This window comes from Muscardinus avellanarius, assembly GCF_963383645.1.
Source record: "Muscardinus avellanarius genome assembly, chromosome: 9".
NCBI lineage: Eukaryota > Metazoa > Chordata > Mammalia > Rodentia > Gliridae > Muscardinus > Muscardinus avellanarius.
In genome coordinates, this window is record NC_137795.1 from 18,078,360 (window position 1) to 18,100,731 (window position 22,372).

Consider the following 22,372-nt stretch of genomic DNA (forward strand, 5'->3'; position numbering starts at 1 on the left):
CTACGGAGCTGACCCAGGTTACTCAGTGATGCCAGTGCATACTTTTCCTTGCCGTTTAAACTGAGCGCACCACACACGGTCTGTGTTCTGCCCTATTTGGAAGCTAGGACTGGAAGATCTGGGGGACTGTTCCATTCCCGCGAGAGATCATGCGCGGCTCCCGCACGGCCAGGCATACACAGCTGAGGAGACTTAAACCCCAAGTGGAGTCTGGCGGTGTGGCTGGCGTATTTTCACAATCCCCGCTGCTGGGGAGTCTGAGACAGAGGATCGAACAGGTTGGAAGCCAGCCTCGTTGACTTAGCGAAGCTTTCAGCCACTTAATGTTTCCAGGTTCAACAAAAATATGAAAATGGTTTGGCAGTTTAGTCCAGAGGTCCAACAGACCCTGGGATCAACCTTGCCTTAACAAAACAGAAACGAAAATAAAATGAAATGACAGAAAATAATAAACATATAGATGCAAGTGGATATTAGGCCCTTTATATAGAACCACAGACTCCTGTCCCCCGCCGCAAAGGTAAAGGTACACGGCCATGGCAGCATCTGTGTTTCTTAGGGGTGACCAGGAATCGCGCTGCACACCTGGCCGAAAGCCTGGTGTTCTCTGCTCTGAGCCCTGATCCTGCTTCCACGCTGGAAAGCCCCTTTGGTCCTCATCCCGTGGGCCTCCTAAACTTCCTGTACCCAGTTCCAGGTCCTGCCCAGCTTGAGAGGTCTGGGTTTCGCTAGGAAGTTGGGCATGGAATCCCCCAGCCCTCTCCAGGCTCCCTCCTTTTAAAGAACCTAGTTTCTCTGGGAGTCCGCGGTCCGCGCATGCGCAGTGGCCTTTAGGACTGCCTTTCCAGGGCGTCTGCCAGGGGAGGCAGTGCTCAGTGAGCAGGCTGGGGTGCGAGTTGAACGGGTTCGCTCTCTTTCTACGGAGCTGACCCAGGTTACTCAGTGATGCCAGTGCACACTTTTCCTTGCCGTTTAAACTGAGCGCACCACACACGGTCTGTGTTCTGCCCTATTTGGAAGCTAGGACTGGAAGATCTGGGGGACTGTGCCATTCCCGCGAGAGATCATGCGCGGCTCCCGCACGGCCAGGCATACACAGCTGAGGAGACTTAAACCCCAAGTGGAGTCTGGCGGTGTGGCTGGCGTATTTTCACAATCCCCGCTGCTGGGGAGTCTGAGACAGAGGATCGAAGAGGTTGGAAGCCAGCCTCGGTGACTTAGCGAAGCTTTCAGCCACTTAATGTTTCCAGGTTCAACAAAAATATGAAAATGGTTTGGCAGTTTACTCCAGAGGTCCAACAGACCCTGGGATCAACCTTGCCTTAACAAAACAGAAACGAAAATAAAATGAAATGACAGAAAATAATAAACATATAGATGCAAGTGGATATTAGGCCCTTTACATAGAACCACAGACTCCTGTCCCCCGCCGCAAAGGTAAAGGTACACGGCCATGCAGCATCTGTGTTTCTTAGGGGTGACCAGGAATCGCGCTGCACACCTGGCCGAAAGCCTGGTGTTCTCTGCTCTGAGCCCTGATCCTGCTTCCACGCTGGAAAGCCCCTTTGGTCCTCATCCCGTGGGCCTCCTAAACTTCCTGTACCCAGTTCCAGATCCTGCCCAGCTTGAGAGGTCTGGGTTTCGCTAGGAAGTTGGGCATGGAATCCCCCAGCCCTCTCCAGGCTCCCTCCTTTTAAAGAACCTAGTTTCTCTGGGAGTCCGCGGTCCGCGCATGCGCAGTGGCCTTTAGGACTGCCTTTCCAGGGCGTCTTCCAGGGGAGGCAGTGCTCAGTGAGCAGGCTGGGGTGCGAGTTGAACGGGTTCGCTCTCTTTCTACGGAGCTGACCCAGGTTACTCAGTGATGCCAGTGCATACTTTTCCTTGCCGTTTAAACTGAGCGCACCACACACGGTCTGTGTTCTGCCCTATTTGGAAGCTAGGACTGGAAGATCTGGGGGACTGTTCCATTCCCGCGAGAGATCATGCGCGGCTCCCGCACGGCCAGGCATACACAGCTGAGGAGACTTAAACCCCAAGTGGAGTCTGGCGGTGTGGCTGGCGTATTTTCACAATCCCCGCTGCTGGGGAGTCTGAGACAGAGGATCGAACAGGTTGGAAGCCAGCCTCGTTGACTTAGCGAAGCTTTCAGCCACTTAATGTTTCCAGGTTCAACAAAAATATGAAAATGGTTTGGCAGTTTAGTCCAGAGGTCCAACAGACCCTGGGATCAACCTTGCCTTAACAAAACAGAAACGAAAATAAAATGAAATGACAGAAAATAATAAACATATAGATGCAAGTGGATATTAGGCCCTTTATATAGAACCACAGACTCCTGTCCCCCGCCGCAAAGGTAAAGGTACACGGCCATGGCAGCATCTGTGTTTCTTAGGGGTGACCAGGAATCGCGCTGCACACCTGGCCGAAAGCCTGGTGTTCTCTGCTCTGAGCCCTGATCCTGCTTCCACGCTGGAAAGCCCCTTTGGTCCTCATCCCGTGGGCCTCCTAAACTTCCTGTACCCAGTTCCAGGTCCTGCCCAGCTTGAGAGGTCTGGGTTTCGCTAGGAAGTTGGGCATGGAATCCCCCAGCCCTCTCCAGGCTCCCTCCTTTTAAAGAACCTAGTTTCTCTGGGAGTCCGCGGTCCGCGCATGCGCAGTGGCCTTTAGGACTGCCTTTCCAGGGCGTCTGCCAGGGGAGGCAGCGCTCAGTGAGCAGGCTGGGGTGCGAGTTGAACGGGTTCCCTCTCTTTCTACGGAGCTGACCCAGGTTACTCAGTGATGCCAGTGCACACTTTGCCTTGCCTTTTAAACTGAGCGCACCACACACGGTCTGTGTTCTGCCCTATTTGGAAGCTAGGACTGGAAGATCTGGGGGACTGTGCCATTCCCGCGAGAGAGCATGCGCGGCTCCCGCACGGCCAGGCATACACAGCTGAGGAGACTTAAACCCCAAGTGGAGCCTCGCGGTGTGGCTGGCATACTTGTCGCAATCCCCGCTGCTGGGGAGTCTGATACAGAGGATCGAACAGGTTGGAAGCCAGCCTCGGTGACTTAGCGAAGCTTTCAGCCACTTAATGTTTCCAGGTTCAACACAAAATATGAAAATGGTTTGGCAGTTTAGTCCAGAGGTCCAAAAGACCCTGGGTTCAACCTTGCCTTAACAAAACAGAAACGAAAATAAAATGAAATGACAGAAAATAATAAACATATAAATGCAAGTGGATATTAGGCCCTATACATAGAACCACAGACTCCTGTTCCCCGCCGCAAAGGTAAGGGTACACGACCGGGGCCGCATCTGTGTTTCTTAGGGGTGACCAGGAATCGCGCTGCACACCTGGCCGAAAGCCTGGTGTTCTCTGCTCTGAGCCCTGATCCTGCTTCCACACTGGAAAGCCCCTTTGGTCCTCATACCGTGGGCCTCCCTCCCTTCCGCTACCCAGTTCCAGATCCTGCCCAGCTTGGGAGGTCTGGGTTTCGCTAGGAAGTTGGGCATGGAATCCCCCAGCCCTCTCCAGGCTCCCTTTTTTTAAAGAACCCAGTTTCTCTGGGAGTCCGCGGTCCGCGCATGCGCAGTGGCCTTTAGGACTGCCTTTCCAGGGCGTCTGCCAGGGGAGGCAGCGCTCAGTGAGCAGGCTGGGGTGCGAGTTGAACGGGTTCCCTCTCTTTCTACGGAGCTGACCCAGGTTACACAGTGATGCCAGTGCACACTTTGCCTTGCCTTTTAAACTGAGCGCACCACACACGGTCTGTGTTCTGCCCTATTTGGAAGCTAGGACTGGAAGATCTGGGGGACTGTGCCATTCCCGCGAGAGAGCATGCGCGGCTCCCGCACGGCCAGGCATAGACAGCTGAGGAGACTTAAACCCCAAGTGGAGCCTCGCGGTGTGGCTGGCATACTTGTCACAATCCCCGCTGCTGGGGAGTCTGATACAGAGGATCGAACAGGTTGGAAGCCAGCCTCGGTGACTTAGCGAAGCTTTCAGCCACTTAATGTTTCCAGGTTCAACACAAAATATGAAAATGGTTTGGCAGTTTAGTCCAGAGGTCCAAAAGACCCTGGTTTCAACCTTGCCTTAACAAAACAGAAACGAAAATAAAATGAAATGACATAAAGTAATAAACATATAGCTGCAAGTGGATATTAGGCCCTTTACATAGAACCACAGACTCCTGTTCCCCGCAACAAGGGAAGGGTACACGACTGGGGCCGCATCTGTGTTTCTTAGGGGTGACCAGGAATCGCGCTGCACACCTGGCCGAAAGCCTGGTGTTCTCTGCTCTGAGCCCTGATCCTGCTTCCACACTGGAAAGCCCCTTTGGTCCTCATACCGTGGGCCTCCCTCCCTTCCGCTACCCAGTTCCAGATCCTGCCCAGCTTGGGAGGTCTGGGTTTCGCTAGGAAGTAGGGCATGGAATCCCCCAGCCCTCTCCAGGCTCCCTCCTTTTAAAGAACCCAGTTTCTCTGGGAGTCCGCGGTCCGCGCTTGCGCAGTGGCCTTTAGGACTGCCTTTCCAGGGCGTCTGCCAGGGGAGGCAGTGCTCAGTGAGCAGGCTGGGGTGCGAGTTGAACGGGTTCGCTCTCTTTCTACGGAGCTGACCCAGGTTACTCAGTGATGCCAGTGCACACTTTTCCTTGCCGTTTAAACTGAGCGCACCACACACGGTCTGTGTTCTGCCCTATTTGGAAGCTAGGACTGGAAGATCTGGGGGACTGTGCCATTCCCGCGAGAGATCATGCGCGGCTCCCGCACGGCCAGGCATACACAGCTGAGGAGACTTAAACCCCAAGTGGAGTCTGGCGGTGGGGCTGGCGTATTTTCACAATCCCCGCTGCTGGGGAGTCTGAGACAGAGGATCGAACAGGTTGGAAGCCAGCCTCGGTGACTTAGCGAAGCTTTCAGCCACTTAATGTTTCCAGGTTCAACAAAAATATGAAAATGGTTTGGCAGTTTAGTCCAGAGGTCCAAAAGACCCTGGGTTCAACCTTGCCTTAACAAAACAGAAACGAAAATAAAATGAAATGACAGAAAATAATAAACATATAGATGCAAGTGGATATTAGGCCCTATACATAGAACCACAGACTCCTGTTCCCCGCCGCAAAGGTAAAGGTACACGGCCATGCAGCATCTGTGTTTCTTAGGGGTGACCAGGAATCGCGCTGCACACCTGGCCGAAAGCCTGGTGTTCTCTGCTCTGAGCCCTGATCCTGCTTCCACACTGGAAAGCCCCTTTGGTCCTCATACCGTGGGCCTCCCTCCCTTCCGCTACCCAGTTCCAGATCCTGCCCAGCTTGGGAGGTCTGGGTTTCGCTAGGAAGTTGGGCATGGAATCCCCCAGCCCTCTCCAGGCTCCGCCTTTTAAAGAACCCAGTTTCTCTGGGAGTCCGCGGTCCGCGCATGCGCAGTGGCCTTTAGGACTGCCTTTCCAGGGCGTCTGCCAGGGGAGGCAGCGCTCAGTGAGCAGGCTGGGGTGCGAGTTGAACGGGTTCCCTCTCTTTCTACGGAGCTGACCCAGGTTACACAGTGATGCCAGTGCACACTTTGCCTTGCCTTTTAAACTGAGCGCACCACACTCGGTCTGTGTTCTGCCCTATTTGGAAGCTAGGACTGGAAGATCTGGGGGACTGTGCCATTCCCGCGAGAGAGCATGCGCGGCTCCCGCACGGCCAGGCATACACAGCTGAGGAGACTTAAACCCCAAGTGGAGCCTCGCGGTGTGGCTGGCATACTTGTTGAAATCCCCGCTGCTGGGGAGTCTGAGACAGAGGATCGAACAGGTTGGAAGCCAGCCTCGGTGACTTAGCGAAGCTTTCAGCCACTTAATGTTTCCAGGTTCAACACAAAATATGAAAATGGTTTGGCAGTTTAGTCCAGAGGTCCAAAAGACCCTGGTTTCAACCTTGCCTTAACAAAACAGAAACGAAAATAAAATGAAATGACATAAAGTAATAAACATATAGCTGCAAGTGGATATTAGGCCCTTTACATAGAACCACAGACTCCTGTTCCCCGCAACAAGGGAAGGGTACACGACTGGGGCCGCATCTGTGTTTCTTAGGGGTGACCAGGAATCGCGCTGCACACCTGGCCGAAAGCCTGGTGTTCTCTGCTCTGAGCCCTGATCCTGCTTCCACACTGGAAAGCCCCTTTGGTCCTCATACCGTGGGCCTCCCTCCCTTCCGCTACCCAGTTCCAGATCCTGCCCAGCTTGGGAGGTCTGGGTTTCGCTAGGAAGTAGGGCATGGAATCCCCCAGCCCTCTCCAGGCTCCCTCCTTTTAAAGAACCCAGTTTCTCTGGGAGTCCGCGGTCCGCGCTTGCGCAGTGGCCTTTAGGACTGCCTTTCCAGGGCGTCTGCCAGGGGAGGCAGTGCTCAGTGAGCAGGCTGGGGTGCGAGTTGAACGGGTTCGCTCTCTTTCTACGGAGCTGACCCAGGTTACTCAGTGATGCCAGTGCACACTTTTCCTTGCCGTTTAAACTGAGCGCACCACACACGGTCTGTGTTCTGCCCTATTTGGAAGCTAGGACTGGAAGATCTGGGGGACTGTGCCATTCCCGCGAGAGATCATGCGCGGCTCCCGCACGGCCAGGCATACACAGCTGAGGAGACTTAAACCCCAAGTGGAGTCTGGCGGTGTGGCTGGCGTATTTTCACAATCCCCGCTGCTGGGGAGTCTGAGACAGAGGATCGAAGAGGTTGGAAGCCAGCCTCGGTGACTTAGCGAAGCTTTCAGCCACTTAATGTTTCCAGGTTCAACAAAAATATGAAAATGGTTTGGTAGTTTACTCCAGAGGTCCAACAGACCCTGGGATCAACCTTGCCTTAACAAAACAGAAACGAAAATAAAATGAAATGACAGAAAATAATAAATATATAGATGCAAGTGGATATTAGGCCCTTTACATAGAACCACAGACTCCTGTCCCCCGCCGCAAAGGTAAAGGTACACGGCCATGCAGCATCTGTGTTTCTTAGGGGTGACCAGGAATCGCGCTGCACACCTGGCCGAAAGCCTGGTGTTCTCTGCTCTGAGCCCTGATCCTGCTTCCACGCTGGAAAGCCCCTTTGGTCCTCATCCCGTGGGCCTCCTAAACTTCCTGTACCCAGTTCCAGATCCTGCCCAGCTTGAGAGGTCTGGGTTTCGCTAGGAAGTTGGGCATGGAATCCCCCAGCCCTCTCCAGGCTCCCTCCTTTTAAAGAACCTAGTTTCTCTGGGAGTCCGCGGTCCGCGCATGCGCAGTGGCCTTTAGGACTGCCTTTCCAGGGCGTCTGCCAGGGGAGGCAGTGCTCAGTGAGCAGGCTGGGGTGCGAGTTGAACGGGTTCGCTCTCTTTCTACGGAGCTGACCCAGGTTACTCAGTGATGCCAGTGCACACTTTGCCTTGCCGTTTAAACTGAGCGCACCACACACGTTCTGTGTTCTGCCCTATTTGGAAGCTAGGACTGGAAGATCTGGGGGACTGTGCAATTCCCGCGAGAGAGCATGCGCGGCTCCCGCACGGCCAGGCATACACAGCTGAGGAGACTTAAACCCCAAGTGGAGCCTGGCGGTGTGGCTGGCGTACTTTCGCAATCCCCGCTGCTGGGGAGTCTGATACAGAGGATCGAACAGGTTGGAAGCCAGCCTCGGTGACTTAGCGAAGCTTTCAGCCACTTAATGTTTCCAGGTTCAACACAAAATTTGAAAATGGTTTGGCAGATTAGTCCAGAGGTCCAACAGACCCTGGGTTCAACCTTGCCTTAACAAAACAGAAACGAAAATAAAATGAAATGACAGAAAATAATAAACATATAGATGCAAGTGGATATTAGGCCCTTTACATAGAACCAGAGACTCCTGTTCCCCGCCGCAAAGGTAAGGGTACACGGCCGGGGCCGCATCTGTGTTTCTTAGGGGTGACCAGGAATCGCGCTCCACACCTGGCCGAAAGCCTGGTGTTTTCTGCTCTGAGCCCTGATCCTGCTTCCACGCTGGAAAGCCCTGTTGGTCCTCATCCCGTTGGCCTCCTAAACTTCCTGTACCCAGTTCCAGACCCTGCCCAGCTTGGGAGGTCTGGGTTTCGCTAGGAAGTTGGGCATGGAATCCCCCAGCCCTCTCCAGGCTCCGCCTTTTAAAGAACCCAGTTTCTCTGGGAGTCCGCGGTCCGCGCATGCGCAGTGGCCTTTAGGACTGCCTTTCCAGGGCGTCAGTCAGGGGAGGCAGCGCTCAGTGAGAAGGCTGTTGTGCGAGTTGCACGGGTTCCCTCTCTTTCTACGGAGCTGACCCAGGTTACTCAGTGATGCCAGTGCACACTTTGCCTTGCCGTTTACACTGAGCGCACCACACACGGTCTGTGTTCTGCCCTATTTGGAAGCTAGGACTGGAAGATCTGGGGGACTGTGCCATTCCCGCGAGAGAGCATGCGCGGCTCCCGCACGGCCAGGCATAGACAGCTGAGGAGACTTAAACCCCAAGTGGAGCCTGGCGGTGTGGCTGGCGTACTTTCGCAATCCCCGCTGCTGGGGAGTCTGATACAGAGGATCGAACAGGTTGGAAGCCAGCCTCGGTGACTTAGCGAAGCTTTCAGCCACTTAATGTTTCCAGGTTCAACACAAAATTTGAAAATGGTTTGGCAGATTAGTCCAGAGGTCCAACAGACACTGGGTTCAACCTTGCCTTAACAAAACAGAAACGAAAATAAAATGAAATGACAGAAAATAATAAACATATAGCTGCAAGTGGATATTAGGCCCTTTACATAGAACCAGAGACTCCTCTTCCCCGCCGCAAAGGTAAGGGTACACGGCCGGGGCCGCATCTGTGTTTCTTAGGGGTGACCAAGAATCGCGCTCCACACCTGGCCGAAAGCCTGGTGTTTTCTGCTCTGAGCCCTGATCCTGCTTCCACGCTGGAAAGCCCCGTTCTTCCTTATCCCGTTGGCCTCCCTCCCTACGGTACCCAGTTCCAGATCCTGCCCAGCTTGGGAGGTCTGGGTTTCGCTAGGAAGTTGGGCATGGAATCCCCCAGCCCTCTCCAGGCTCCCTCCTTTTAAAGAACCCAGTTTCTCTGGGAGTCCGCGGTCCGCGCATGCGCAGTGGCCTTTATGACTGCCTTTCCAGGGCATCTGCCAGGGGAGGCAGTGCTCAGTGAGCAGGCTCTGGTGCGAGTTGAACGGGTTCCCTCTCTTTCTACGGAGCTGACCCAGGTTACTCAGTGATGCCAGTGCACACTTTTCCTTGCCGTTTAAACTGAGTGCACCACACACGTTCTGTGTTCTACCCTATTTTGAAGCTAGGACTGGAAGATCTGGGGGACTGTGCCATTCTCGCGAGAGAGCATGCGCGGCTCCCGCACAGCCAGGCATACACAGCTGAGGAGACTTAAACTCCAAGTGGAGCCTGGCGGTGTGCCTGCCGTAATTTCGCAATCCCCGCTGCTGGGGAGTCTGAGACAGAGGATCGAACAGGTTGGAAGCCAGCCTCGGTGACTTAGCGAAGCTTTCAGCCACTTAATGTTTCCAGGTTCAACAAAAATATGAAAATGGTTTGGCAGTTTAGTCCAGAGGTCCAACAGACCCTGGGATCAACCTTGCCTTAACAAAACAGAAACGAAAATAAAATGAAATGACAGAAAATAATAAACATATAGCTGCAAGTGGATATTAGGCCCTTTACATAGAACCACAGACTCCTGTTCCCTGCCGCAAAGGTAAGGGTACACGACCGGGGCCGCATCTGTGTTTCTTAGGGGTGACCAGGAATCGCGCTGCACACCTGGCCGAAAGCCTGGTGTTCTCTGCTCTGAGCCCTGATCCTGCTTCCACGCTGGAAAGCCCCTTTGGTCCTCATACCGTTGGCCTCCCTCCCTTCCGGTACCCAGTTCCAGATCCTGCCCAGCTTGGGAGGTCTGGGTTTCGCTAGGAAGTTGGGCATGGAATCCCCCAGCCCTCTCCAGGCTCCCTCCTTTTAAAGAACCCAGTTTCTCTGGGAGTCCGCGGTCCGCGCATGCGCAGTGGCCTTTAGGACTGCCTTTCCAGGGTGTCTGCCAGGGGAGGCAGCGCTCAGTGAGCAGGCTGGGGTGCGAGTTGAACGGGTTCCCTGTCTTTCTACGGAGCTGACGCAGGTTACTCAGTGATGCCAGTGCACACTTTGCCTTGCCGTTTAAACTGAGCGCACCACACACGTTCTGAGTTCTGCCCTATTTGGAAGTTAGGACTGGAAGATCTGGGGGACTGTGCCATTCCCGCGAGAGAGCATGCGCGGCTACCGCACGGCCAGGCATACACAGCTGAGGAGACTTAAACCCCAAGTGGAGCCTGGCGGTGTGGCTGGCGTACTTTCGCAATACCCGCTGCTGGAGAGTCTGAGACAGAGGATCGAACAGGTTGGAAGCCAGCCTCGGTGACTTAGCGAAGCTTTCAGCCACTTAATGTTTCCAGGTTCAACACAAAATATGAAAATGGTTTGGCAGTTTAGTCCAGAGGTCCAAAAGACCCTGGTTTCAACCTTGCCTTAACAAAACAGAAACGAAAATAAAATGAAATGACATAAAGTAATAAACATATAGCTGCAAGTGGATATTAGGCCCTTTACATAGAACCACAGACTCCTGTTCCCCGCAACAAGGGAAGGGTACACGACTGGGGCCGCATCTGTGTTTCTTAGGGGTGACCAGGAATCGCGCTGCACACCTGGCCGAAAGCCTGGTGTTCTCTGCTCTGAGCCCTGATCCTGCTTCCACACTGGAAAGCCCCTTTGGACCTCATACCGTGGGCCTCCCTCCCTTCCGCTACCCAGTTCCAGATCCTGCCCAGCTTGGGAGGTCTGGGTTTCGCTAGGAGGTAGGGCATGGAATCCCCCAGCCCTCTCCAGGCTCCCTCCTTTTAAAGAACCCAGTTTCTCTGGGAGTCCGCGGTCCGCGCTTGCGCAGTGGCCTTTAGGACTGCCTTTCCAGGGCGTCTGCCAGGGGAGGCAGTGCTCAGTGAGCAGGCTGGGGTGCGAGTTGAACGGGTTCGCTCTCTTTCTACGGAGCTGACCCAGGTTACTCAGTGATGCCAGTGCACACTTTTCCTTGCCGTTTAAACTGAGCGCACCACACACGGTCTGTGTTCTGCCCTATTTGGAAGCTAGGACTGGAAGATTTGGGGGACTGTGCCATTCCCGCGAGAGATCATGCGCGGCTCCCGCACGGCCAGGCATACACAGCTGAGGAGACTTAAACCCCAAGTGGAGTCTGGCGGTGTGGCTGGCGTATTTTCACAATCCCCGCTGCTGGGGAGTCTGAGACAGAGGATCGAACAGGTTGGAAGCCAGCCTCGGTGACTTAGCGAAGCTTTCAGCCACTTAATGTTTCCAGGTTCAACAAAAATATGAAAATGGTTTGGCAGTTTAGTCCAGAGGTCCAACAGACCCTGGGATCAACCTTGCCTTAACAAAACAGAAACGAAAATAAAATGAAATGACAGAAAATAATAAACATATAGATGCAAGTGGATATTAGGCCCTTTACATAGAACCACAGACTCCTGTCCCCCGCCGCAAAGGTAAAGGTACAAGGCCATGCAGCATCTGTGTTTCTTAGGGGTGACCAGGAATCGCGCTGCACACCTGGCCGAAAGCCTGGTGTTCTCTGCTCTGAGCCCTGATCCTGCTTCCACGCTGGAAAGCCCCTTTGGTCCTCATCCCGTGGGCCTCCTAAACTTCCTGTACCCAGTTCCAGGTCCTGCCCAGCTTGAGAGGTCTGGGTTTCGCTAGGAAGTTGGGCATGGAATCCCCCAGCCCTCTCCAGGCTCCCTCCTTTTAAAGAACCTAGTTTCTCTGGGAGTCCGCGGTCCGCGCATGCGCAGTGGCCTTTAGGACTGCCTTTCCAGGGCGTCTGCCAGGGGAGGCAGCGCTCAGTGAGCAGGCTGGGGTGCGAGTTGAACGGGTTCCCTCTCTTTCTACGGAGCTGACCCAGGTTACTCAGTGATGCCAGTGCACACTTTTCCTTGCCGTTTAAACTGAGCGCACCACACACGGTCTGTGTTCTGCCCTATTTGGAAGCTAGGACTGGAAGATCTGGGGGACTGTGCCATTCCCGCGAGAGAGCATGCGCGGCTCCCGCACGGCCAGGCATACACAGCTGAGGAGACTTAAACCCCAAGTGGAGCCTCGCGGTGTGGCTGGCATACTTGTCGCAATCCCCGCTGCTGGGGAGTCTGATACAGAGGATCGAACAGGTTGGAAGCCAGCCTCGGTGACTTAGCGAAGCTTTCAGCCACTTAATGTTTCCAGGTTCAACACAAAATATGAAAATGGTTTGGCAGTTTAGTCCAGAGGTCCAAAAGACCCTGGGATCAACCTTGCCTTAACAAAACAGAAACGAAAATAAAATGAAATGACAGAAAATAATAAACATATAAATGCAAGTGGATATTAGGCCCTATACATAGAACCACAGACTCCTGTTCCCCGCCGCAAAGGTAAGGGTACACGACCGGGGCCGCATCTGTGTTTCTTAGGGGTGACCAGGAATCGCGCTGCACACCTGGCCGAAAGCCTGGTGTTCTCTGCTCTGAGCCCTGATCCTGCTTCCACACTGGAAAGCCCCTTTGGTCCTCATACCGTGGGCCTCCCTCCCTTCCGCTACCCAGTTCCAGATCCTGCCCAGCTTGGGAGGTCTGGGTTTCGCTAGGAAGTTGGGCATGGAATCCCCCAGCCCTCTCCAGGCTCCGCCTTTTAAAGAACCCAGTTTCTCTGGGAGTCCGCGGTCCGCGCATGCGCAGTGGCCTTTAGGACTGCCTTTCCAGGGCGTCTGCCAGGGGAGGCAGCGCTCAGTGAGCAGGCTGGGGTGCGAGTTGAACGGGTTCCCTCTCTTTCTACGGAGCTGACCCAGGTTACACAGTGATGCCAGTGCACACTTTTCCTTGCCTTTTAAACTGAGCGCACCACACACGGTCTGTGTTCTGCCCTATTTGGAAGCTAGGACTGGAAGATCTGGGGGACTGTGCCATTCCCGCGAGAGAGCATGCGCGGCTCCCGCACGGCCAGGCATAGACAGCTGAGGAGACTTAAACCCCAAGTGGAGCCTCGCGGTGTGGCTGGCATACTTGTCACAATCCCCGCTGCTGGGGAGTCTGATACAGAGGATCGAACAGGTTGGAAGCCAGCCTCGGTGACTTAGCGAAGCTTTCAGCCACTTAATGTTTCCAGGTTCAACACAAAATATGAAAATGGTTTGGCAGTTTAGTCCAGAGGTCCAAAAGACCCTGGTTTCAACCTTGCCTTAACAAAACAGAAACGAAAATAAAATGAAATGACATAAAGTAATAAACATATAGCTGCAAGTGGATATTAGGCCCTTTACATAGAACCACAGACTCCTGTTCCCCGCAACAAGGGAAGGGTACACGACTGGGGCCGCATCTGTGTTTCTTAGGGGTGACCAGGAATCGCGCTGCTCACCTGGCCGAAAGCCTGGTGTTCTCTGCTCTGAGCCCTGATCCTGCTTCCACGCTGGAAAGCCCCTTTGGTCCTCATCCCGTGGGCCTCCTAAACTTCCTGTACCTAGTTCCAGATCCTGCCCAGCTTGAGAGGTCTGGGTTTCGCTAGGAAGTTGGGCATGGAATCCCCCAGCCCTCTCCAGGCTCCCTCCTTTTAAAGAACCTAGTTTCTCTGGGAGTCCGCGGTCCGCGCATGCGCAGTGGCCTTTAGGACTGCCTTTCCAGGGCGTCTGCCAGGGGAGGCAGCGCTCAGTGAGCAGGCTGGGGTGCGAGTTGAACGGGTTCCCTCTCTTTCTACGGAGCTGACCCAGGTTACTCAGTGATGCCAGTGCACACTTTGCCTAGCCTTTTAAACTGAGCGCACCACACACGGTCTGTGTTCTGCCCTATTTGGAAGCTAGGACTGGAAGATCTGGGGGACTGTGCCATTCCCGCGAGAGAGCATGCGCGGCTCCCGCACGGCCAGGCATAGACAGCTGAGGAGACTTAAACCCCAAGTGGAGCCTCGCGGTGTGCCTGGCATACTTGTCGCAATCCCCGCTGCTGGGGAGTCTGATACAGAGGATCGAACAGGTTGGAAGCCAGCCTCGGTGACTTAGCGAAGCTTTCAGCCACTTAATGTTTCCAGGTTCAACACAAAATATGAAAATGGTTTGGCAGTTTAGTCCAGAGGTCCAAAAGACCCTGGGTTCAACCTTGCCTTAACAAAACAGAAACGAAAATAAAATGAAATGACAGAAAGTAATAAACATATAGCTGCAAGTGGATATTAGGCCCTTTACATAGAACCACAGACTCCTGTTCCCCGCAACAAGGGAAGGGTACACGACTGGGGCCGCATCTGTGTTTCTTAGGGGTGACCAGGAATCGCGCTGCACACCTGGCCGAAAGCCTGGTGTTCTCTGCTCTGAGCCCTGATCCTGCTTCCACACTGGAAAGCCCCTTTGGACCTCATACCGTGGGCCTCCCTCCCTTCCGCTACCCAGTTCCAGATCCTGCCCAGCTTGGGAGGTCTGGGTTTCGCTAGGAGGTAGGGCATGGAATCCCCCAGCCCTCTCCAGGCTCCCTCCTTTTAAAGAACCCAGTTTCTCTTGGAGTCCGCGGTCCGCGCTTGCGCAGTGGCCTTTAGGACTGCCTTTCCAGGGCGTCTGCCAGGGGAGGCAGTGCTCAGTGAGCAGGCTGGGGTGCGAGTTGAACGGGTTCGCTCTCTTTCTACGGAGCTGACCCAGGTTACTCAGTGATGCCAGTGCACACTTTTCCTTGCCGTTTAAACTGAGCGCACCACACACGGTCTGTGTTCTGCCCTATTTGGAAGCTAGGACTGGAAGATTTGGGGGACTGTGCCATTCCCGCGAGAGATCATGCGCGGCTCCCGCACGGCCAGGCATACACAGCTGAGGAGACTTAAACCCCAAGTGGAGTCTGGCGGTGTGGCTGGCGTATTTTCACAATCCCCGCTGCTGGGGAGTCTGAGACAGAGGATCGAACAGGTTGGAAGCCAGCCTCGGTGACTTAGCGAAGCTTTCAGCCACTTAATGTTTCCAGGTTCAACAAAAATATGAAAATGGTTTGGCAGTTTAGTCCAGAGGTCCAACAGACCCTGGGATCAACCTTGCCTTAACAAAACAGAAACGAAAATAAAATGAAATGACAGAAAATAATAAACATATAGATGCAAGTGGATATTAGGCCCTTTACATAGAACCACAGACTCCTGTCCCCCGCCGCAAAGGTAAAGGTACAAGGCCATGCAGCATCTGTGTTTCTTAGGGGTGACCAGGAATCGCGCTGCACACCTGGCCGAAAGCCTGGTGTTCTCTGCTCTGAGCCCTGATCCTGCTTCCACACTGGAAAGCCCCTTTGGTCCTCATACCGTGGGCCTCCCTCCCTTCCGCTACCCAGTTCCAGATCCTGCCCAGCTTGGGAGGTCTGGGTTTCGCTAGGAAGTTGGGCATGGAATCCCCCAGCCCTCTCCAGGCTCCGCCTTTTAAAGAACCCAGGTTCTCTGGGAGTCCGCGGTCCGCGCATGCGCAGTGGCCTTTAGGACTGCCTTTCCAGGGCGTCTGCCAGGGGAGGCAGCGCTCAGTGAGCAGGCTGGGGTGCGAGTTGAACGGGTTCCCTCTCTTTCTACGGAGCTGACCCAGGTTACACAGTGATGCCAGTGCACACTTTGCCTTGCCTTTTAAACTGAGCGCACCACACACGGTCTGTGTTCTGCCCTATTTGGAAGCTAGGACTGGAAGATCTGGGGGACTGTGCCATTCCCGCGAGAGAGCATGCGCGGCTCCCGCACGGCCAGGCATACACAGCTGAGGAGACTTAAACCCCAAGTGGAGCCTCGCGGTGTGGCTGGCATACTTGTCACAATCCCCGCTGCTGGGGAGTCTGATACAGAGGATCGAACAGGTTGGAAGCCAGCCTCGGTGACTTAGCGAAGCTTTCAGCCACTTAATGTTTCCAGGTTCAACACAAAATATGAAAATGGTTTGGCAGTTTAGTCCAGAGGTCCAAAAGACCCTGGTTTCAACCTTGCCTTAACAAAACAGAAACGAAAATAAAATGAAATGACATAAAGTAATAAACATATAGCTGCAAGTGGATATTAGGCCCTTTACATAGAACCACAGACTCCTGTTCCCCGCAACAAGGGAAGGGTACACGACTGGGGCCGCATCTGTGTTTCTTAGGGGTGACCAGGAATCGCGCTGCTCACCTGGCCGAAAGCCTGGTGTTCTCTGCTCTGAGCCCTGATCCTGCTTCCACGCTGGAAAGCCCCTTTGGTCCTCATCCCGTGGGCCTCCTAAACTTCCTGTACCTAGTTCCAGATCCTGCCCAGCTTGAGAGGTCTGGGTTTCGCTAGGAAGTTGGGCATGGAATCCCCCAGCCCTCTCCAGGCTCCCTCCTTTTAAAGAACCTAGTTTCTCTGGGAGTCCGCGGTCCGCGCATGCGCAGTGGCCTTTAGGACTGCCTTTCCAGGGCGTCTGCCAGGGGAGGCAGCGCTCAGTGAGCAGGCTGGGGTGCGAGTTGAACGGGTTCCCTCTCTTTCTACGGAGCTGACCCAGGTTACTCAGTGATGCCAGTGCACACTTTGCCTAGCCTTTTAAACTGAGCGCACCACACACGGTCTGTGTTCTGCCCTATTTGGAAGCTAGGACTGGAAGATCTGGGGGACTGTGCCATTCCCGCGAGAGAGCATGCGCGGCTCCCGCACGGCCAGGCATAGACAGCTGAGGAGACTTAAACCCCAAGTGGAGCCTCGCGGTGTGCCTGGCATACTTGTCGCAATCCCCGCTGCTGGGGAGTCTGATACAGAGGATCGAACAGGTTGGAAGCCAGCCTCGGTGACTTAGCGAAGCTTTCAGCCACTTAATGTTTCCAGGTTCAACACAAAATATGAAAATGGTTTGGCAGTTTAGTCCAGAGGTCCAAAAGACCCTGGGTTCAACCTTGCCTTAACAAAACAGAAACGAAAATAAAATGAAATGACAGAAAGTAATAAACATATAGCTGCAAGTGGATATTAGGCCCTTTACATAGAACCACAGACTCCTGTTCCCCGCCGCAAAGGTAAGGGTACACGACCGGGGCCGCATCTGTGTTTCTTAGGGGTGACCAGGAATCGCGCTGCACACCTTTCCGAAAGCCTGGTGTTCTCTGCTCTGAGCCCTGATCCTGCTTCCACACTGGAAAGCCCCTTTGGTCCTCATACCGTGGGCCTCCCTCCCTTCCGCTACCCAGTTCCAGATCCTGCCCAGCTTGGGAGGTCTGGGTTTCGCTAGGAAGTTGGGCATGGAATCCCCCAGCCCTCTCCAGGCTCCCTCCTTTTAAAGAACCTAGTTTCTCTGGGAGTCCGCGGTCCGCGCATGCGCAGTGGCCTTTAGGACTGCCTTTCCAGGGCGTCTGCCAGGGGAGGCAGCGCTCAGTGAGCAGGCTGGGGTGCGAGTTGAACGGGTTCCCTCTCTTTCTACGGAGCTGACCCAGGTTACTCAGTGATGCCAGTGCACACTTTGCCTTGCCTTTTAAACTGAGCGCACCACACACGGTCTGTGTTCTGCCCTATTTGGAAGCTAAGATTGGAAGATCTGGGGGACTGTGCCATTCCCGCGAGAGAGCATGCGCGGCTCCTGCACGGCCAGGCATACACAGCTGAGGAGACTTAAACCCCAAGTGGAGCCTCGCGGTGTGGCTGGCATACTTGTCGCAATCCCCGCTGCTGGGGAGTCTGATACAGAGGATCGAACAGGTTGGAAGCCAGCCTCGGTGACTTAGCGAAGCTTTCAGCCACTTAATGTTTCCAGGTTCAACACAAAATATGAAAATGGTTTGGCAGTTTAGTCCAGAGGTCCAAAAGACCCTGGGTTCAACCTTGCCTTAACAAAACAGAAACGAAAATAAAATGAAATGACAGAAAGTAATAAACATATAGCTGCAAGTGGATATTAGGCCCTTTACATAGAACCACAGACTCCTGTTCCCCGCCGCAAAGGTAAAGGTACACGGCCGTGGCAGCATCTGTGTTTCTTAGGGGTGACCAGGAATCGCGCTGCTCACCTGGCCGAAAGCCTGGTGTTCTCTGCTCTGAGCCCTGATCCTGCTTCCACGCTGGAAAGCCCCTTTGGTCCTCATCCCGTGGGCCTCCTAAACTTCCTGTACCTAGTTCCAGATCCTGCCCAGCTTGAGAGGTCTGGGTTTCGCTAGGAAGTTGGGCATGGAATCCCCCAGCCCTCTCCAGGCTCCCTCCTTTTAAAGAACCCAGTTTCTCTGGGAGTCCGCGGTCCGCGCATGCGCAGTGGCCTTTAGGACTGCCTTTCCAGGGTGTCTGCCAGGGGAGGCAGCGCTCAGTGAGCAGGCTGGGGTGCGAGTTGAACGGGTTCCCTGTCTTTCTACGGAGCTGACGCAGGTTACTCAGTGATGCCAGTGCACACTTTGCCTTGCCGTTTAAACTGAGCGCACCACACACGTTCTGAGTTCTGCCCTATTTGGAAGTTAGGACTGGAAGATCTGGGGGACTGTGCCATTCCCGCGAGAGAGCATGCGCGGCTACCGCACGGCCAGGCATACACAGCTGAGGAGACTTAAACCCCAAGTGGAGCCTGGCGGTGTGGCTGGCGTACTTTCGCAATACCCGCTGCTGGAGAGTCTGAGACAGAGGATCGAACAGGTTGGAAGCCAGCCTCGGTGACTTAGCGAAGCTTTCAGCCACTTAATGTTTCCAGGTTCAACACAAAATATGAAAATGGTTTGGCAGTTTAGTCCAGAGGTCCAAAAGACCCTGGTTTCAACCTTGCCTTAACAAAACAGAAACGAAAATAAAATGAAATGACATAAAGTAATAAACATATAGCTGCAAGTGGATATTAGGCCCTTTACATAGAACCACAGACTCCTGTTCCCCGCAACAAGGGAAGGGTACACGACTGGGGCCGCATCTGTGTTTCTTAGGGGTGACCAGGAATCGCGCTGCACACCTGGCCGAAAGCCTGGTGTTCTCTGCTCTGAGCCCTGATCCTGCTTCCACACTGGAAAGCCCCTTTGGACCTCATACCGTGGGCCTCCCTCCCTTCCGCTACCCAGTTCCAGATCCTGCCCAGCTTGGGAGGTCTGGGTTTCGCTAGGAGGTAGGGCATGGAATCCCCCAGCCCTCTCCAGGCTCCCTCCTTTTAAAGAACCCAGTTTCTCTGGGAGTCCGCGGTCCGCGCTTGCGCAGTGGCCTTTAGGACTGCCTTTCCAGGGCGTCTGCCAGGGGAGGCAGTGCTCAGTGAGCAGGCTGGGGTGCGAGTTGAACGGGTTCGCTCTCTTTCTACGGAGCTGACCCAGGTTACTCAGTGATGCCAGTGCACACTTTTCCTTGCCGTTTAAACTGAGCGCACCACACACGGTCTGTGTTCTGCCCTATTTGGAAGCTAGGACTGGAAGATTTGGGGGACTGTGCCATTCCCGCGAGAGATCATGCGCGGCTCCCGCACGGCCAGGCATACACAGCTGAGGAGACTTAAACCCCAAGTGGAGTCTGGCGGTGTGGCTGGCGTATTTTCACAATCCCCGCTGCTGGGGAGTCTGAGACAGAGGATCGAACAGGTTGGAAGCCAGCCTCGGTGACTTAGCGAAGCTTTCAGCCACTTAATGTTTCCAGGTTCAACAAAAATATGAAAATGGTTTGGCAGTTTAGTCCAGAGGTCCAACAGACCCTGGGATCAACCTTGCCTTAACAAAACAGAAACGAAAATAAAATGAAATGACAGAAAATAATAAACATATAGATGCAAGTGGATATTAGGCCCTTTACATAGAACCACAGACTCCTGTCCCCCGCCGCAAAGGTAAAGGTACAAGGCCATGCAGCATCTGTGTTTCTTAGGGGTGACCAGGAATCGCGCTGCACACCTGGCCGAAAGCCTGGTGTTCTCTGCTCTGAGCCCTGATCCTGCTTCCACGCTGGAAAGCCCCTTTGGTCCTCATCCCGTGGGCCTCCTAAACTTCCTGTACCCAGTTCCAGGTCCTGCCCAGCTTGAGAGGTCTGGGTTTCGCTAGGAAGTTGGGCATGGAATCCCCCAGCCCTCTCCAGGCTCCCTCCTTTTAAAGAACCTAGTTTCTCTGGGAGTCCGCGGTCCGCGCATGCGCAGTGGCCTTTAGGACTGCCTTTCCAGGGCGTCTGCCAGGGGAGGCAGCGCTCAGTGAGCAGGCTGGGGTGCGAGTTGAACGGGTTCCCTCTCTTTCTACGGAGCTGACCCAGGTTACTCAGTGATGCCAGTGCACACTTTTCCTTGCCGTTTAAACTGAGCGCACCACACACGGTCTGTGTTCTGCCCTATTTGGAAGCTAGGACTGGAAGATCTGGGGGACTGTGCCATTCCCGCGAGAGAGCATGCGCGGCTCCCGCACGGCCAGGCATACACAGCTGAGGAGACTTAAACCCCAAGTGGAGCCTCGCGGTGTGGCTGGCATACTTGTCGCAATCCCCGCTGCTGGGGAGTCTGATACAGAGGATCGAACAGGTTGGAAGCCAGCCTCGGTGACTTAGCGAAGCTTTCAGCCACTTAATGTTTCCAGGTTCAACACAAAATATGAAAATGGTTTGGCAGTTTAGTCCAGAGGTCCAAAAGACCCTGGGATCAACCTTGCCTTAACAAAACAGAAACGAAAATAAAATGAAATGACAGAAAATAATAAACATATAAATGCAAGTGGATATTAGGCCCTATACATAGAACCACAGACTCCTGTTCCCCGCCGCAAAGGTAAGGGTACACGACCGGGGCCGCATCTGTGTTTCTTAGGGGTGACCAGGAATCGCGCTGCACACCTGGCCGAAAGCCTGGTGTTCTCTGCTCTGAGCCCTGATCCTGCTTCCACACTGGAAAGCCCCTTTGGTCCTCATACCGTGGGCCTCCCTCCCTTCCGCTACCCAGTTCCAGATCCTGCCCAGCTTGGGAGGTCTGGGTTTCGCTAGGAAGTTGGGCATGGAATCCCCCAGCCCTCTCCAGGCTCCGCCTTTTAAAGAACCCAGTTTCTCTGGGAGTCCGCGGTCCGCGCATGCGCAGTGGCCTTTAGGACTGCCTTTCCAGGGCGTCTGCCAGGGGAGGCAGCGCTCAGTGAGCAGGCTGGGGTGCGAGTTGAACGGGTTCCCTCTCTTTCTACGGAGCTGACCCAGGTTACACAGTGATGCCAGTGCACACTTTTCCTTGCCTTTTAAACTGAGCGCACCACACACGGTCTGTGTTCTGCCCTATTTGGAAGCTAGGACTGGAAGATCTGGGGGACTGTGCCATTCCCGCGAGAGAGCATGCGCGGCTCCCGCACGGCCAGGCATAGACAGCTGAGGAGACTTAAACCCCAAGTGGAGCCTCGCGGTGTGGCTGGCATACTTGTCACAATCCCCGCTGCTGGGGAGTCTGATACAGAGGATCGAACAGGTTGGAAGCCAGCCTCGGTGACTTAGCGAAGCTTTCAGCCACTTAATGTTTCCAGGTTCAACACAAAATATGAAAATGGTTTGGCAGTTTAGTCCAGAGGTCCAAAAGACCCTGGTTTCAACCTTGCCTTAACAAAACAGAAACGAAAATAAAATGAAATGACATAAAGTAATAAACATATAGCTGCAAGTGGATATTAGGCCCTTTACATAGAACCACAGACTCCTGTTCCCCGCAACAAGGGAAGGGTACACGACTGGGGCCGCATCTGTGTTTCTTAGGGGTGACCAGGAATCGCGCTGCTCACCTGGCCGAAAGCCTGGTGTTCTCTGCTCTGAGCCCTGATCCTGCTTCCACGCTGGAAAGCCCCTTTGGTCCTCATCCCGTGGGCCTCCTAAACTTCCTGTACCTAGTTCCAGATCCTGCCCAGCTTGAGAGGTCTGGGTTTCGCTAGGAAGTTGGGCATGGAATCCCCCAGCCCTCTCCAGGCTCCCTCCTTTTAAAGAACCTAGTTTCTCTGGGAGTCCGCGGTCCGCGCATGCGCAGTGGCCTTTAGGACTGCCTTTCCAGGGCGTCTGCCAGGGGAGGCAGCGCTCAGTGAGCAGGCTGGGGTGCGAGTTGAACGGGTTCCCTCTCTTTCTACGGAGCTGACCCAGGTTACTCAGTGATGCCAGTGCACACTTTGCCTAGCCTTTTAAACTGAGCGCACCACACACGGTCTGTGTTCTGCCCTATTTGGAAGCTAGGACTGGAAGATCTGGGGGACTGTGCCATTCCCGCGAGAGAGCATGCGCGGCTCCCGCACGGCCAGGCATAGACAGCTGAGGAGACTTAAACCCCAAGTGGAGCCTCGCGGTGTGCCTGGCATACTTGTCGCAATCCCCGCTGCTGGGGAGTCTGATACAGAGGATCGAACAGGTTGGAAGCCAGCCTCGGTGACTTAGCGAAGCTTTCAGCCACTTAATGTTTCCAGGTTCAACACAAAATATGAAAATGG